Source organism: Lygodium microphyllum, chromosome 7 (assembly GCF_053477565.2).
Source record: "Lygodium microphyllum isolate KBCC chromosome 7, Lygodium_microphyllum_v1.1.10, whole genome shotgun sequence".
NCBI classification, from domain to species: Eukaryota; Viridiplantae; Streptophyta; class Polypodiopsida; order Schizaeales; family Lygodiaceae; genus Lygodium; species Lygodium microphyllum.
In genome coordinates, this window is record NC_141141.1 from 60,812,901 (window position 1) to 60,830,631 (window position 17,731).

Below are 17,731 nucleotides of genomic sequence, written 5' to 3' on the forward strand. Positions count from 1 at the left end.
GTGGTCTTCTACATCGGACTCTGTGCCAATTTCCTAGCATATTCCATTAGAGATCGTGCATTTTGAGCCGGGTCTATGACTTGCTCCTGACCTTCCCGCAGATTTTTCAGCTCCCAGGTTCCCTTTGTGAGACCCTTTACGTTGCTGGTACTAGCAGACTATGCAGGATTTGGGGATCCTTCTAGCAGGTTCTACTCTAGATAGCGTTAGAAAATTTGTCCTGCTTGCACCTCAGGCTCCATTTGCATTATTGTTTATAGTTGATTACATAGCGCATTCTGAGTTGGATAGTTTGCATAAGGCTCTTTAGTACCCCCAATGGCGCGAGGCTATGGAGAATGAGCTTGAGAGTATTGACCGAAATGAGACTTGGACTTTGGCGAATTGCCCAAGTCAATACAAGATATGGGCACTTTGAGTTCCTGGTTATGCCATTCGGGTTTACGAATGCACCTGCCACCTTCAATAGGTTAATGCAGGATATCTTTAGGCCATATCTTGATGATTTCATGCTTGTCTTCTTCGATGACACTTTAGTCTATTCTAAACAGGAAGAAAATCATGAACCTCAACTTCGGATTGTCCTTGAGACAATGAGGTCACATAAGTTGTATGCAAAAATGAAGAAGTGTGCCTTCTTCAAGCGTCAGAAATTCATTGGGACAAAGTGGATATTTAGGACCAAGCTAAAGGCTAATAGAAATTTAGATAAGTACAAGGCTCCCCTTGTTGTGCAAGGGTTTAGACAGAAGCAAGGCATTGACTATGAAGAAAACTTTGCTTCTATTGTGCAGTTGATATTTGTGAAAGAAGCTAATTTCCACAAGAAGCCATTAAACTGAAAATACAAGAAATAGAGTAAATTGCCAAGAAACCATAGCCAAGGTGGCTAGGCATGAAATGATATTACCAATGTTGAGTGAGAATCAAATGATGAGTGGCTGCAGTATGGTATGCACCCCAAGCTATGGTGGCCAAGAGTATGCACCCTCTTAGATGGTGGGAGGTTGAGACCTCAAACATTTAATGTTGTAAAAATGGCAAAAAGATGCTAGGCTAGTTAAAACTTAGAGCGATTAGTCAACAAATTGAGTAAGTGGATGCTCCAAGTATGAAGTATCCTATGGTCCCATGTCAATCTCCTGACAACCTGTATCATAATCTCTTTCTGCTGGGCTGCACTGACCCTATAGGGTGGCCTATTGGGCGGACTAGTCCCTGGAATAAGATCTATGGTATGATCTTCAAGCCTCTTAGGGGGTAACTCTCGTGGTAACGAATCTGAGAAACAATAATTGAATTTATCCAAGAAAGCCCTTCTACTTTCATCTAGTACAGACACATTACTATCAACTTCATTAACTTGCTTTGCAAAAACCAAGTACGTAGAAATATGATTTTTCATTATAGAAGTAATTGCAGAAGCAGAAACAATTGGGAGAAACTCTTTTTTAAGCTTCTTATCTAACACATGAGTCTTGCCCCTATATATAAGAGTAATCGTTCTATTGTAAGTATCCAAGATAGCGTGCTTCTTGTGGCACCATGGGATACCCAACAGAACATCACAACCCTCTAAAGGCATAATATGGAACTCCTCTGTGTCCACATAGCTCTGAATATGCATACGAAGTTTGCCAAGAATGGGGGTGACAGGTTCAGTATGTCCTGGGCATGCCAAATCAGCCTGCCCAACTGGTCCCATTTCCTCGGAGTATACCCAGCTTAGCTGCCAATGCCAGTGAGATAAAGTTTGCATGAGCTCCAGGATCAAAGAAAATAAGCACTATGGAATCTCTGATCTTTCCCCAAGCTCTACACAATTCTGTAGCATCATCAGCTGATTGATCTCCCACCATATCAGGCACTAAGCCAATGTTGGGCTTCTTTTTTACTTGGCGCATCTTTATCCTTGACAACTTTAGAAGATTGCTGTGGGCACTTAGAAGCATAATGGCCTTTCTATTCGCATATAAAGCATTTACCAGCCATCATTAAAGCCTTTCTTTCTTCAAATGATTTGCCAAAAAGTGGCCTCTTCTGTCCTTTACCCTATTTAAAAGAAGTCTGAGGTTGTTGCTGAAATTTTTTCTTCCAAAAAGACTTCTTTGTAAAGCTGTTCTTTTTTGGAAATTGCTTCTTCTTCTTGCCAGGATAATGGTTAAACTGAGAATCCTTCTTTTCAGTGCCTTTAAAGCTGTCAGCTTTTCCTTTCAACAATGCATTTGCCACACCAGCATTTTCAATTAACTGTACCATATCTGTAACCCTAGTCTTGGTACAATAATCCCTAATGGCTTCGAGCAAGCCGCAATAGTACTTTTCAATTTGTTCTAACAAGGGCACTGTCCTGTAAGAACTCACGGGTAAAAGTGCTTCCTAAAATTTCTTATTGTACTCTTCTAAATCTGTACAATTTTCCGCGTCCAATTTATGCCATGCAGTCATGACATCTACTTCAAACGTGTTAGTTAACCATGAGGCTGCAAACAACTGTTTAAAATGGACCCAAATGGAAGGTGCATATCCTTACATCAACAATATGTTCCACCACTGCAAAGCATTACCTTTCAAAAAAGTTGCAGCCTTCCGCACCTTAGAAGTCTCAGTAAAATTTCCTCCTGTGTAAGCTGCATCAAACTGTTGTATAAATGTTAAAGCTTTCAGCTTATCTTGCATATCATTGAAGGTTTCAAACTTTAATGCTTGACCACCCTCTTTATAGTCTTTAGGCTTTGCATTTTTTGGTTTTAGGTTGTCATAGATAGGTGGCTGTAAAAAGGGGAGTCCCTTAGGCGCATTATCAGCATTCATTTCACCTGTCTTAGCTGCCATATGCCCACTAGGCTGAAAAAAACCAGCAGCTGCATTTTGTACTCCAAGCATCAAATAAGGACTCTGTAGAGTCTGATAAGCGGGCTGTAGACCAATATTAGCATAAAGTGGGTTCACTGCCTCAATAGGCATCATTCCTGGTGGCCCTCTAGGCGAGTATCCCTGATAACCCGTGGGTAATCCAGCCATTGCTTGAAAAACTGACCCACCACCAAAGTAACCAGGATAGGTAGCAAACTGAGGAGGAATAGTCTGCTGTGCCACTTGTGCATCGCTGCCTTGACCATTCACTCCGTGGTCCTGTGCTCGTGCTTCTTGTTGCACTGGACCTATCTCCATGTTTGGTGTCTTTTCCACATGCTCATGCACATTAGAAGTTTGCCTTTTTGAGCGCTCCATGGTATGATGTGATGACTCAGTCTGAGAATCCTCATTATGTGACTTCAAAATTTTTTGCATCCGAGGATTCTTTACAAGCTATTCGAAAGAGCCAACCATACTGAGGAGTTGTGCCATTAACAAGTCCTCCTATTCTTGCTCCTCATCCTGTGGTTCAATGTCGGTTCTCGAAGGTGCTGGGACATGTGCACCAATACTCTCTCTTCGATGTGTACGAGCAGAAGAACTCTCTTCTTCATGAGGGAGTTTTCCTTTGCCTTTATCCATGTCTGCCATCTCTCTAGTCCTGTAATCTTTGTAAAACCTGTGTGTATGGCCTTTTCACCCAAAACTGTCCGAGCTTAAATTCTTACAGAAAAGAATTCAAATCCCGGGGATGGAACCATGAAACCGGTCTATGACTCACATAAAGCGGTAGTTTTTTCAATTAACACTTGGTCTTTACACACACACGCACATAAGCAGAGACCTCACTCCCTCGCTCAACAGCAGATTTGGCCTTGAAGACTGGCGCCCCTCTCGGTATTTCTTTATCAATTAAAAGATGGAAAATTACAAAAAAATGATAATGTTCTAAAAATATATAACGTGTGAACAGTTTGTTTTCATCTCTTGTGAGTAAATCCCAATTGCATAAGAACAGTACAGCATGTCTAGATCAACATCCCTTTTAGGAAAGCATTTTTTGTGACCAAAACTCAATGATTCCTGTGCAGAATTGCAGTCTGCAGATCTCTGATTTCACTGTTCTTATTGTCTAGCATGTCCAGAATTCACTGTTCTTACTGTTCAGCATGTCCTGAGTTCACTGTTCTTACTATCCAGCATGTGCAGAATTCACTGTTTTTACTATTCAGCATGTGACCAAAACTCAATGATTCGTGTGCAAAATTACAGTCTACAGATCTCTGAATTCACTGTTCTTAGTGTCTAGCATGTCCAAAATTCAATGTTCTTACTGTCCAGCATGTCCTGAATTCATTGTTCTTACTATTTAGCATGTCCAGAGTTCACTGTTCTTACTGTCCAGCATGTGCAGAATTCACCATTCTTACTGTCCAGCATGTCCTGCATTTTCTTTGACCAATACTCAATGATTCATGTGCAGAATTTTAGAGAAAACAGAGAATTGTACCTTCAATCGAATCAGCCCATCATGCGAAGCATTTCCTCTGAGAATAGAGAGAGAGTTGATCAGAGGGAGCAAGCTCTATCTCTGTACTTGAGTCAGAGATGTAGAAGTACTCTCCATGGCTGATTTTCTTGCAGCAATCTGCCCTCAGCTCCTCAAAACATCATTCTCTGATCTACCCCTTATGCCTATTACGTTTTTTTTAAAATGCTCTCTCTCTCTCTTTTGGGAATTTATACCACATGGCATACATGTAACAATTTTCCTGTTTAAACCTTCTGGTCTAAAATTCTCCGTGATCGGTGCAAAATTTAATCTCGGCACAGACCAGAGAATTAATCCTTGTGCAAAAACGAAGATAATGACGCGAACATATTCTGGGGTCCAAAAATAGTAACTCCCTAAATTTTAGGGATGGTGACCCCTGCATTCCTCAAGTTGTTATGAGCAACTTTTATCATTGTAACCACATCAAAAAGTGTAATGTGGCTCAGTTACAGTGACTTTTATTCTGTGAGCATTCTCACATGTGCATCTTCTGTCTTGGCTAGGCTCATTGTCCTACACCATCTCCAGTGGCTAAGCACACATTCCCAAACCACTGGCATTCTATTGTTCATTGCCCATTCAATATGGAACCGGTATTAAGGCTCAGACAAACCATTAGTCCAATTTTTCCCAATGGTTACCTCTTTTGGCCATGCAAAGATCTCGGCTTATTCCAAGAGAACTCTGGGGTTAAGAAGCAATAGCAACAAAGGAAAAGAAAAATAAAATATTTATATAAGTAAATAAGAAAAGCAACTGTAAAAAGTATCACCACTTGGTGACACTACCCTTCTACTTAATCTAATCTTGTTTTTGTAGGTTTCAAGTGCTAGAGCTTCGTTGCCCCCACCCTGTTCATGGAGGATATCTAAGCTAAAGTTGCTTGATATTGTCACAATCCATTCGGAATTTGTTTCTAGCCTTCCCTACATAGTTTTTGCTCTTTGTAGCTGTCGCTAACTAATGTCCACTCTCAAGAAGGTTGCGTTTTAGCTTGGTGGCTTGTTTTGGGGCTGCATTTGCTATCTCTGACCTTGATGATCAGTCCCTAGCTATGTTTAGGCTTCTTTGCTGCCGTCATTAGTTCCTAATCTTTTGTTGGCTGTGTTTTGACCCTACAGTTGTCGCCTGTTGAGATGGCAAGCTCAACATATGCAGATATTGATAATGGATTGCTTAGTTAAATAGGTCCGTACGTCTACACTTAGTATGTCAGTTCTCATTATGATTCTCACATGGCCACTAACTTATCATTTATTATATTTGGTTTGTTACACCTATCTATAGCTGGCATGGTTCTAGTACCAATTAATTAGTATAGTCAGTTACACATTGTTTAACTTAGTAGGCCACTTTCCTTTATATTATATATTATTTATACTATGCGTACATTGTATCGTGTAAGAAAGAAGAAAGAAAAACTAGTAAGAAAATGTTAGGGCTGCCATATCTCTCATTGTGTTCTTGAGTGAGCTTTCACTTGTATGTAGTTTGTGTTCTGATATACTGTAATTTCTGTTGTGCTAGCTATTCTTTGGTGCACAAGTTACAGATTTCAAATTTGTAAGTTCTAAGGTGTTTGTCAAGAAGAAAACACAAGGTTTATCTACAAACAAGTTATAGATTATATGTATTATTGAGCAATCAGTGGAAAAGACTGCTCGTCATTTCTAGATTTTGGCAAGTTGGTCACTCTCTTTGATAGTAACTAGTAGCAAAACAAGTTAAATCAACAGTTTGCTGATATGTAGATTTTGGGAGACCATGGTAATTCTAGAGGCAAGGGGAACTCTAGAGGAAGAGGTAGATGGCATAATAGAGATCCTAGCAATTTTGGTATTGTGTACTATTACTAAGGAAGAACAAGTCATATTGTAGCTCATTGTTTTGATAAGAAGGATGACATTTGCAGTGGCAAGTTGCAACAAGGAAATTATGCATTGTCTTTAAGAATAAATGATGAAAAAAATGAGCACTTTTTTATCATGTAACATGATGAATGTTGTTACAAGAAAGGGAGTATGTGATGATACATGGTATGTTGATTCGGGTGTATCTAATTATATGACTAGCTATATTGAACGGTTTGGAGAGAGAGGATTTACGAAGTCCAGGTTATGTAGAGACAAGTGATGGTTCATATCATCCGATTTCACACATTGGAAAAGTTTCTTTATTCTTACATGGTCGTCAAACAAAGTGTTTGTCAGATATTTTATACGTGTCATCCATCATAAAGAATCTGGTATCTATTGGTCAAATGATAGAGTAAGGTCTACAGGTTAGATTTAATGCAAAGGGCTATTTTGTTGAAGACTTCAACAATAAGTGCAGGTTGGTTACAAAAGAAAGTAAAGTTGGTTGCATGTTTACTTTGGATGTTGGAATTCCTATTATAAACGTTGCTATGTATGCTAAAGAAAAATGTGTGGTTACAGACATTGAAATATAGCATGAACATATTGGATATGGAAATCTGCAAAGGCTAAAATTAATGCAATCCAAAGCATTGGTTACAAGTTTGCCCACATTTAAAGTCGTAGAATTACATAAAGTTTGTGAAGTATATCAGTTTGAGAAGCAGGTAAGGCAACTGTTTTTTCATGATAAAGATGTAAGCAAGAATATACTTGATGTTGTGCATATGGATATTTGGGGAACTACCCAAAATCTATCTCTTCATAGAAGTAAGAATTTTGTTACATTCCTTAATGATTGCTCTAGGAAACTTTGAGTATATTTCATAAAGGAAAAGAGTGAAGTCTTTGAGTACTTCAAAACTTTCAAGGCTGTTGTTGAAATAGAAACAAGCTTGAAAGCTAGGTGCTTGAGGTTAGATGAAGGGGGAGAATACTTCTCTAATGAGTTCAATGACTTTTTGAGATTTCATGGGATAATGCGATAGTTTATATGTAGGTAAATCCCACAAAAAAATGGGTTGTAGAAAGGAAAAATATATATATTGTAGAGGTTGCATGACATTGATGGCTCAGAAAAATATGCCTAAGTATTTTTTGTTTGAGGTTGTTCATACTGTTGTTTACATTATGAATAGGTTTCATATAGCTACAGTTTATGATATGACTTCTACAGAATGTTTTACAGGCAAGCAACTTGATGTATCACACTTGAAAGTTTTTGGATGTAGTGCATATGTTTATGTGTCTGATAAGTTAAGGAAGAAATTAGACCTCAAGGCTGAAAAATGTATTCTCATTGGATACTCTATTGAGTAGAAAGGGTATCGTTGTTATAACTCTATTAGTGGTGAGTTTCGGGTAAGTAGAGATGTTATTTTTTATGAGATGAGCAGTTGGTATGCATCTAGTGGAGATGCATCGGATGATGTTGATGATCATAGTAGCCATATGCAGATAGAAATCTAAAAATTACAGACTGTTAGTGGACTAGAGACATCATCTGCTGGTAGTTAATCTGTAGTTAGCCCTTGGTTTGGGAGACTAAGAAGCAGTCCCACATCTTCAGGTGCATTTACTAGTATTGCAAGTAATGACAAAGGAAATAAGAAAGTGTTAGATGGTAATAATGCATCTACTAGTCATGTAGTTCTTGATGGTGATTCTAGTGGCTTAGAGAGTTTGGATGATGAGCTTGGTATTTCTTCAATCAATACATGAAGTGTACAAAGAGCATATGGTAATGTAAAGGCTTTGCTGAGTGATCCGGTGATATGTAGGTTTAGCAGGGTGAGATATCATTTTAGAAGATTTAGTTTTGAGGGTTATACAGCTCACCATTATGCTTATATGATAGAGGTAGTTGAGGATGTTGAGCCCACTTATTTTTAGGAGACTGTTGGTCATGCTCACTGGGATATAGCAATGGATGAGGAGATGATTGCATTAGAGGCCAACATGACTTGGGATCTAATACTATTGCCTAAGGGTAAGAAAACTAGGGTTGTAAGTGGGTCTAAAAAATAAAGCATAATACAGATGGTTCTATTGGTAGTATAAGGCTAAGATGGTTGCAAAAGGCTATGCACAAACATATGGCATACATTATGAAGAGACATTTAGTTAAGTTGCTAAGATGGCAACTATCAGATGCGTGATTACTTTGGTAGCACTCAATGATTAGAGTTTATAGCAAGTGGATGCGAATAATGTCTTTTTGCATGGTGATTTGCAAGAAGAGATATATATGGAGGAGCTAGCAAGTTACGAGGATTTAGAGCGTTCTACATATATGTGTAGGTTAAAGAAGGCGCTCTATGGACTGAAGTAAGCACCTAGAGCATGGTTTGACAAGATAGAAGAGTATCTTATCAATGTCAACTTTTACATTTTTGATATAGATCACTCACTTTATGTAAGAAATGGTGATGCAGGTTTAGCTATCATAGGCATCTATGTGGATGACTTAATTATTACAAGTGATAGTAACAATGGGATTGCTAATGTCAAGGGCCTGTTTGAGATGAAGGATTTGGATGAGGTGAGATACTTTCTTAGCATTGAGGTGATCGGATGTGCAGATGGTATATGGCTGTCCCAAAGGCAGTAATGCTTGGATATGTTATCCAAGTATGGTATAACGGTATGTAAGTCTCTTTTAGTGCCATTGGAGCAAAATATAAAGTTGAGTGTTGATGTTGGGAATGAGATAGAAGAAAACTACATTTAGGAAGATAGTAGGGAGTTTGATCTATATGGCCATCACAAGGCTAGACTTGAGTTATGTTGTTTGACGTGAGTTAATTTATGTGGGTACCTAAGGAGCCTCATTTGGATGCAGTCAAATGTATATTGAGATATGTGAAGTCCACCTTGCATTATGGATATTTTTATGAGGTAGGTAAGGATGTATAGGTGTTTGGGTTCATAGATGCAAATTGGGCTGGTAGCAAGTCCAATAGAAGATCTATCAACGGATTCATGCTTTCCCTTGGTAGTGCAACAGTTACTTGGAGCAGCAAAAAGCAATCAATGGTTGCGTTATCGAGTACAGAGGCTGAGTATAGAGGTGTTGCTATGGCAGCATGTGAGGTGGTATGGTTGCAAAAGGTATTGAGTGATTTGGATGTGCAGGGAGATGGTCCAGTTGTCATTCACTGTGACAACATGAGTAGTATATAGGTAGCTAGGAACCCAATGTTTCATGCTAGGACAAAACACATTGAGGTATATTACCATTTTGTGAGAGAGAAGGTACTTATAGGAGAGATCGACTTTGTATATGTTAGTACTAGGATTAGATAGCTGAAATTTTTACAAAGGCATTGGGCATAGAGAGGCTTTGAAAATTTTGAATCTTACTTGGAGTTGCAAAGATACAATTGAGTTTGAGGGGGAGTGTTGAGATGGCAAGCTCAATACGTGTGGACATTGATGATGGAAGACTTAGTTAAATAGGTTCGTACGTCTACACTTAACACGTGGATGGTCGTTATGATCCTCACATAGCCACTAGCTTATCACTTATTATATTTGGTTTGTTATACCTACCCACAACTGGCATAGTCATAGCGCCAATCGATTAGTATAGTCAGTTATACACTGTTTGACTTAGTAAGCCACTTTTCTTTTATATTGTATCTTATCTATACTTTGTGTGCATTGTGTTGTACGAGAAAGAAGAAAGAAAAATCAACAAGAAAATGATTTGGCCTCCATTTCTTTTCTTGTGTTCTTGAGTGAGCTTTCTCGTGTACATAGTGTGTGTGTTCGGTGCAGTATCTTAAGCAAGTCTCCCCACCACGTGATTTGTGACACCGCTTAGGTTGTCGCCCACCTCCACATTATTGTGTTTGTTAGTTTTCTCTCTTCTTTGCCCATTTGATATTGACCTAGCATCTACATTGCTATGTTTGCTGCTACCAGATATCTTTGAAGGCTGCCTTGCTACGTTTCGGGATCCGTCGAAGTACGACATAATCTCTAGCTCATTACCTTCGCCTCAATCCTCAAGACACAAGAGTTCAATGTACAATATTCATTCAAAACACTGGATAGTGTATTTGTTGCGTGAGTATTGTATTATTTAGATTCATTCATTCTAGATTATTCATGGTGTTCATTGTCTTTGAGTCACCCCATTATAACTATGCTTTGTTATATCGGTTTATGCTTTGTCTTATGATTGTATTTGTGTATTTTTTGCATTTAGAACATTTATTTATAGGTGTTGCTAAGCATATTACTTCACAACACGGTCTATTTACTTCTCTAGAGTCTGTCACTAAGGATAGTACTATGACATGTGCCAATAACTTCTCTTATCTTATTAAAGGAGTTTTCAATTGTGTTGATTGCTACCAATAGAAGTACTTTCACACTTACAAATGCTTTGTATGTGTTAGAGATTGAGAAGAATTTGCTATTAGTTTTTGCACTCGCCAAGATTGACTCGATTGCGAAGTTTTTAAATGACAGATGTACAATTCATGATCTCTCTTGCGTTAATACAATTATTGTATCTAGTTATTTCCTAGGTTGTACAAGCTCAATAACTATGGTAAATGTATGGAAGATATGGCATGTGCAGTTGCATATTTGCAGGCTGTTTCAAATACAAGACTTTGGGATGCATGTTTTAGTCATCTGAATTTTACTATTTTGCTATGTGCGCAGAAATCTGATATTGTGTCTTTATTGCCTACTCTTTTTTCAAAACACATTTATGAGGGTTGCTTATTGGGTAAAATACATTATGCTTCCTTTTTAAAAGATGGTTCAATGAGAGTTGTTCACAAATTGCAGCTTGTACACGTGATGTTTGTGGTACAATGCAAACACCATCTTTTGGTAACTGTGTGTACTTCACGACTTCCATTAAGGATTACTCCAAACATGTATCAAGTCCAAAGTGTTTTAATGCCTAAGTAGTTTGTAAGCATGGTTGAAAATTTTTTAGGATGTAAAGTGGACACTCTTTGTTTTGATCGAGGGAAGGAGTATATATCTAAGATATTTAATGCATAAGTAGCTAAACATGGAATAAACAACAATGTATAGTGGGGTATACACCACAATAAAATGGTGTAGCTGAGAGAAAGAAAAGATCTCTCATGGAGATAGCACAATGCATGATTAAAAGTCAAGCTTTGCCACATAGCTTATGGCTTAAGGCTATTTTGTGTGCAGTTTATGTAAGGATGGTGATAGGATTGAGATGCAGCTGAGAGTGCAGTAGATAGTGTGAGGGTGAGAGAGACAGAGCGAGGCACGACACCCAATCCAATTGACTGAAAGAGTGTTACAAGAAAGTACAAAGTACAACCCTTAAACCTTAGGGTTGTAGGGGGTGCTCACACCCTACACACACTAAGTGCCCATAAGTGTGTAACATAAGCACATAAGCACATACGATAATAAGACTATAAGTCTGGGGGAAAAATCTCTCCTACCGAGAGTAAAAAGTGCCCTAGTGTCCTACTGATCACCGACACTCCCATATGAGCGTAGGCGTAAGTGAGGCGTGAGTCAAATACCCAACAAACCCCCCTGGAGTGAAGAGTGATCAAGAGTACAAGGATCATCCGCCACCAAAGGATATCAAATTTAAAGCATCGCGAAATGCTTCAAATTTGTCACGAGGAAGAGCTTTGGTGAAGATGTCTGTCACATTACTGGTGGTAGGACAATAGACAAGGCTGATATCACCTGCATGTAGCCTCTCTTTGACAAAGTGATAATGGATCTCAATGTGTTTCGTGCGGGCATGAAACACTGGGTTCCGTGCCACTGCAATGGCACTCTGACTGTCAGTGAACAAAGGAGTAGGCTCCGTAACAGATACATCCAGATCAGCTAGCAAGCGTCTAAGCCATACGCATTCAACTGTGGTAGTGAAAGCTGCCTTGTATTCAGCTTCACATGACGATGTGGCAACAGTGGATTGTTTCTTGCTAAGCCAAGAAATGCAATAAGAGCCAAGAAAGAAACAATTGCCACTAGTGGAGTGACGTGCATCATAATCACCAGCCCAATCAGAATCACTGTAAGCATGTAACTGCAGTGGTCTCCCCTTGGCATAAAGCAACCCAAGAGATCGAGTACCCTGCAAGTAACGAAAAACACGCTTGACAGCTTGCCAATGCGACATACGTGGCTGATGTATATACCTGCTCAAAGCTGAAACTGCAAACTGTATATCCGACCTAGTGTTGCATAGGTAGATAAGACATCCAACTGCAGGAGCATATGTATGTATATCAAACAAATCACTGTCATCATGTAATGACAGTTTCAGTCCAGGTTCCATGGGGGTACAAATTGGCTTGCAATCTTGTAAGCCAAACTTCTCAAGAAGGTGCCCAATATACCTTGACTGTGATAGCCCAATACCTCGAGCATCATGTATGAACTGGATGTCCAAGTAGTAATGCAAAACTCCCAAGTCAGACATGTCAAAAGTTTGCTGCAAATTTTGTTTGAATGCTGAAATCTGATCAGCATGTGTTCCAGTGAGCAAAAGATCATCAACATAAAGACATATAATCAGCATAGATCCCCCTTCTTTACATACGTAAAGGGTAGACTCAAATGAGCTGTTTAGAAACCCCTGACCAAGCCAGAAAGCATCTATTTTTGCATACCAAGCTCTAGGAGCTTGTTTCAAACCATATAGTGCCTTTTTGAGCTTGCATACCAAATGTTCTGAGCCTTCAACTGCAAAACCAATGGGCTGCTGTACATAAACTTCCTCCTGAAGTTCCCCATGTAAAAATGCAGTTTTGATATCTAGCTGATGCACTGTCCAACCATAATGTGCAGCCAAAGCAATCATAGACCTGATGGTCGTCATATGGGAAGTAGGAGCAAATGTCTCCTCATAGTCAATGCCCTTTTTTTGTGCGTAGCCTTTAGCTACAAGCCGTGCCTTGTATTTATCAATGGATCCATCTACTTTCCTTTTCAGTTTGTAGACCCATTTCGTTCCAATGGCTTTCTTCCCAAATGGCAAGGACACCAAATCCCAAGTTTGATTCTTAGTAATAGAATCTAATTCAGCTTGCATTGCTGCCATCCAATGCACATTGTGTTGTGCATCCTCAAAACATTCAGGCTCTTCATTATCAAAAGTACTTGCTGCCATAACAAACTCCATGGTATGTGCTGAATCATGCAAACGAGTTTGCCTTCTAGTACGACCAGCCATGGGTGCATCCAAAGGACTATCTTGCATAGTCTGCAAATACCATCTAGGTAACTGTCTAGCTTCCTGACTATGTGCAAGCTCTTGCTGAATTTCAGTTTCAGCATTATGCTGAATATTCCGATCAGCCAATGGCTGAATTTCTGCACTTTCCTTAGGAGCAGCTGGCTGAACATTAGGTTCATTTTCTGAAGCTCTAGCTAAATCACCAAAAGTAATGGGCAGCAACCCTTCAAAAACATCACGGGCAGCCTGATATGTGTCCAAACCAGCCAAGGATAATTCTGATTTTTCATCAAAAACAACATCCCTGCCTAACAAAAACCTTATTTGTAACGGGATCATAGAGTCTGTAGCCTTTGCTTTCATTGCTATATCCCATAAAAATGCACTTAACAGCCTTGTTGTCCAACTTTTTTCTAAGTACCTGTGGAATATGGGCATAGGCAAGACACCCAAAGGCACGGAAGTGACCAACAGAAGGTTTACTGCTGTTCCAAGCCTCAAAAGGTATGATGGTCTTCAAGGCTTTGGTAGGGCATCTGTTCAAAATATGGCAAGTACACATGACTGCTTCCATCCAAAAACTATGAGGCAAGCTCTTTGCCTTCAGCATACATCTGGCCATCTCCATGAGTGACCGATTCTTTCTCTCTGCTACCCCATTTTGCTATGGAGTATAGGTAGTAGTGTACTGATGGACTATGCTTTTCTGCTTCAAAAAAGAATTCAGCATAGAGGACATGTATTCCCCCCCTCGGTCCGAACGGAGAGTCTTAATTTTGCATCGAGATTGATTTTCAACAAGTGCACTGAAAGCCAAAAATGCATCATATATTTCTTTCTTTTTCAAACAGTAGACCCAACAAAAACGTGTAAAGTCATCAATGAATGTCACAAAATAATAACATCCGCCCAATGACATTGCTTGCATAGGCCCACAAACATCTGAATGCACCAACTGCAATATGGTTGTTGCTCTGAAAGCAACATCACGGAGAAATGAGAAACGATGCATTTTTCCCAAAATGCATCCCTCGCATAAGTGCTCAGGAGGTCTCTCCAAGAGAGGTAAGCCATCCAGCATCTGAGTACGCTGCAAAAGCATCAAGCTGCCAAAGTTTACATGCCCCAAACGAGCATGCCATAACTCCGCCTGTATCATAGCAGGAGTAAGAGAGGATGTCAAGTATGCCGTCTGATCTACTGAAAGAGCATCTAGCTCATATAAACCATGACACAAAGATCCTGTCAAGATCAAAGTCATGCGTTCTTTATCTCTAACCATGCAACGGTCATCATTAAATATGACCTGCAAACCACAACGTGCCAAAGAACAAATAGAAAGCAAATTCTTCTCGATTCCAGGCACAAACAAAGCATCCTGCAGGCGGAGAATAGAGCCATCAATGGCTGTGAGCTGAATCTCCCCAATACTACGAACAGGGTATGATGCATTATTGGCACACTATACAGATTTCCCAACGGGAGGTGCACTAACTGAAGCAAACAGATCTCTGCGAGATATAATATGTCTAGAAGCACTACTGTCAAAGAACCAAGTGTCACCATCCTCTGTAGAGCTAAGTGCTCTATCGGCCCAAGAGATGTCATAACTGTAAGTGTAAAAACAATAGTCCCTGTCCACAACAAAGGACGCGGACTCACTAGCAATGGAAGGAGTAGTAGAAACAGACATTCCAGACTCCTTCTTCTTCTCTTTGGCAATGCGCTTCCTGCACTAAGTGATATAGTGGCCTGGCTTCTTACAATAATGACATTTCCCTTTTTTTGCTTGCGTCCCCCCTTGTGTCTGATTCTGCGATGTGCTCGAAGTGCCAGAACTCTGTGGAGCATTTTTCACCTTGCTGTTTTTGCCTTTCTGTCTTGCCACAAAAGCCTGCTCAGAGACTATAGCATCCACACCACTATTTTTCCTTGTTTGCTCCTCCTCTAGAAGCAAACTAACCAGCTGAATAAAAGTAAGTGGGTGCTCGGCAATCCTCATTGTGAGGTTCAATGCAGTATGAAAAGACAAGTATGAAGGAGGTAAGGAATTCAAGGTGGTGGATATCAGTTGTACATCCGAAAAGTACTCATCTACATTCATGAGCTGCTCCCTCAAGTCCTGAATCTTATTTAAGTGATCCTGCATAGAATCACCCTCATTCATCTTCAAAGTCTCTAACTCTTTCTTCAAGAAAGAGATCCGAGTTTCATTCTTTCCTGCAAACATATGCTCCAAAGTCAACCATGCATCTCGTGAAGAAGATGCTGAACGAATGTGAGTGATGATGGACTGCTGAACTGCCAAAGCAATCAGCGACAAGGCCTGTGCATCACGTGTATCCTAAGCTTTTTGAGCTGCAGTTCTTAGAGGAAGTGGCTGAGGTGGAGTGGGCTGAGGTCCCCGTTGTCCACATGCCCCTTGAGGAGGAGGAGTAATGGGAGCTACAACTCCCGGTTGAGTTTCCTCTCCACTGACATAATCCCATAAATTCTTGGCCACTAATACATTCTTCATCATGAATGACCATAGCGAATAATTGTTTCCGTCCAATCTGTCTTCCTTGGATACATACGTAAATACATCACCTCCCTGATTTGCCATGATGACAAATTTCCAAAGACAAATGAGCAATGTCAAAGCAGTAAGGACTAGAAATCTGCAAATTTCCAGAAATTGCAGCATGCACACTTCTGCAATCAATGTGCAAGGGCGTACTCTGTCAAAAACTGTCTTTAATGCACGCTTCCCAAGGTGCAAACAATGCTCAGCAACATTGTAATATCAAAATCCCCAAAATTTTTTCAAGAAATGTGTTCAAAACAGTCTTTCTATGATTATAACTGCAGTTCATATGCAACTGTCCTCAAAATACATAAAAGCCCCAAAATTTCTGATGAATGTGCCCAGAAATTTGCATCAAATTTAGCCCACACTTGTATCCTATATGCGATGCATGCTGCGTATGAACCTCCTCTGCCAGAAATTGATTCTGGAATAAAGTGATAAAAATTTTTGTTTAAAAAAAAAAAACTTGACGTGGTCAGGGTGGATGCTAGGCAAGTCGCTGGCAGACTGTCAAACGACGGGTAGTTGACGTGGACTGGGCAGACGGTCAAATGTTAGGTCGCTGGTCAGGTTGCAGGCGGACGGGACAATCGAGCGGACGTTTTACGTTGACAGGGCGTGTTTGGTGACACGCGGCGCAGCAGTAGTGAGGCGGCGCCCAAGCCTGGTGACGATTGCGCTTGCAGCTGGCGGACAAGCTGGAAGCAGGCGGCGCTGGAGGCAAGCGTGTTGGAGGCAGGCGGCGCTAGAGACAGGCGACACCCAGATCTGGTGGCAGACGTACTGCTGACGAATAGGACGGGTGGACCTGACGAACAGGAGGCTGTCGAGCAGGACGAGTGGACCTGACGAACAGGAGTAGGCAGACGAGCTGTGCGCTGGGCTGAATTGTCGGCTGGGGCAGAACTGGCGTGGGCTGTAGACTGTAGGCAGGTGTTGAGCTCAGAGCTGAGCTCTGATACCAAATGTAAGGATGGTGATAGGATCGAGATGCAGCTTAGAGTGCAGTAGACAGTGTGAGAGTGAGAGAGACAGAGTGAAGCACGACACCCAATCCAATTGACTGAAAGAGTGTTACAAGAAAGTACAAAGTACAACCCTTAAACCTTAGGGTTGTAGGGGGTATTCACACCCAACACACACTAAGTGCCCATAAGTGTGTAACATAAGCACATAAGCACATACGACAATAAGACTATAAGTCTGGGGGAAAAAACCTCTCCTACCGAGAGTAAAAAGTGCCTCAATGTTCTACTGATCACTGACACTCCCATATGAGCGTAGGCATAAGTGAGGCTTGAGTCAAATACCCAACAGTTTATGTGCTTAACAGGTGCTCCACCAAGGCCTAATAGTCTATCACTCCTCCATATGAGGCTTGGTATAGTAAAAGGCCATTTGTTGCTCACTTGCGTGTTTGTTACATGGCTTATGCATTAGTACTAGTGCAACAATGCAAAAAGTTGATGATAAGGTTGCAAAATGCATTTTCTTGGTTAGAGTGTTGAAATAAAAGGTTAGAAGCTATATCATCCACTAAGAATATATTGGTCAATCATGAACAGCCTTTGTGGAAGGTACTATTCAGCCTTTAGTTTCATGTATATCAAAGAGACAAATGT

The 17,731-nt window shown here is 40.3% G+C and overlaps 1 protein-coding gene and 1 pseudogene across 4 annotated transcripts in view; one reads left to right on the top strand and one right to left on the bottom strand.

Moving 5' to 3' along the window:
- Positions 1-17,731, top strand: part of LOC148033510 (dynein regulatory complex subunit 4-like) — an 82,043-nt gene that overhangs the window by 36,565 nt on the left and 27,747 nt on the right. The window lies entirely within an intron of this gene.
- On the bottom strand, positions 2,530-3,510 carry LOC148033511 (uncharacterized; annotated as a pseudogene).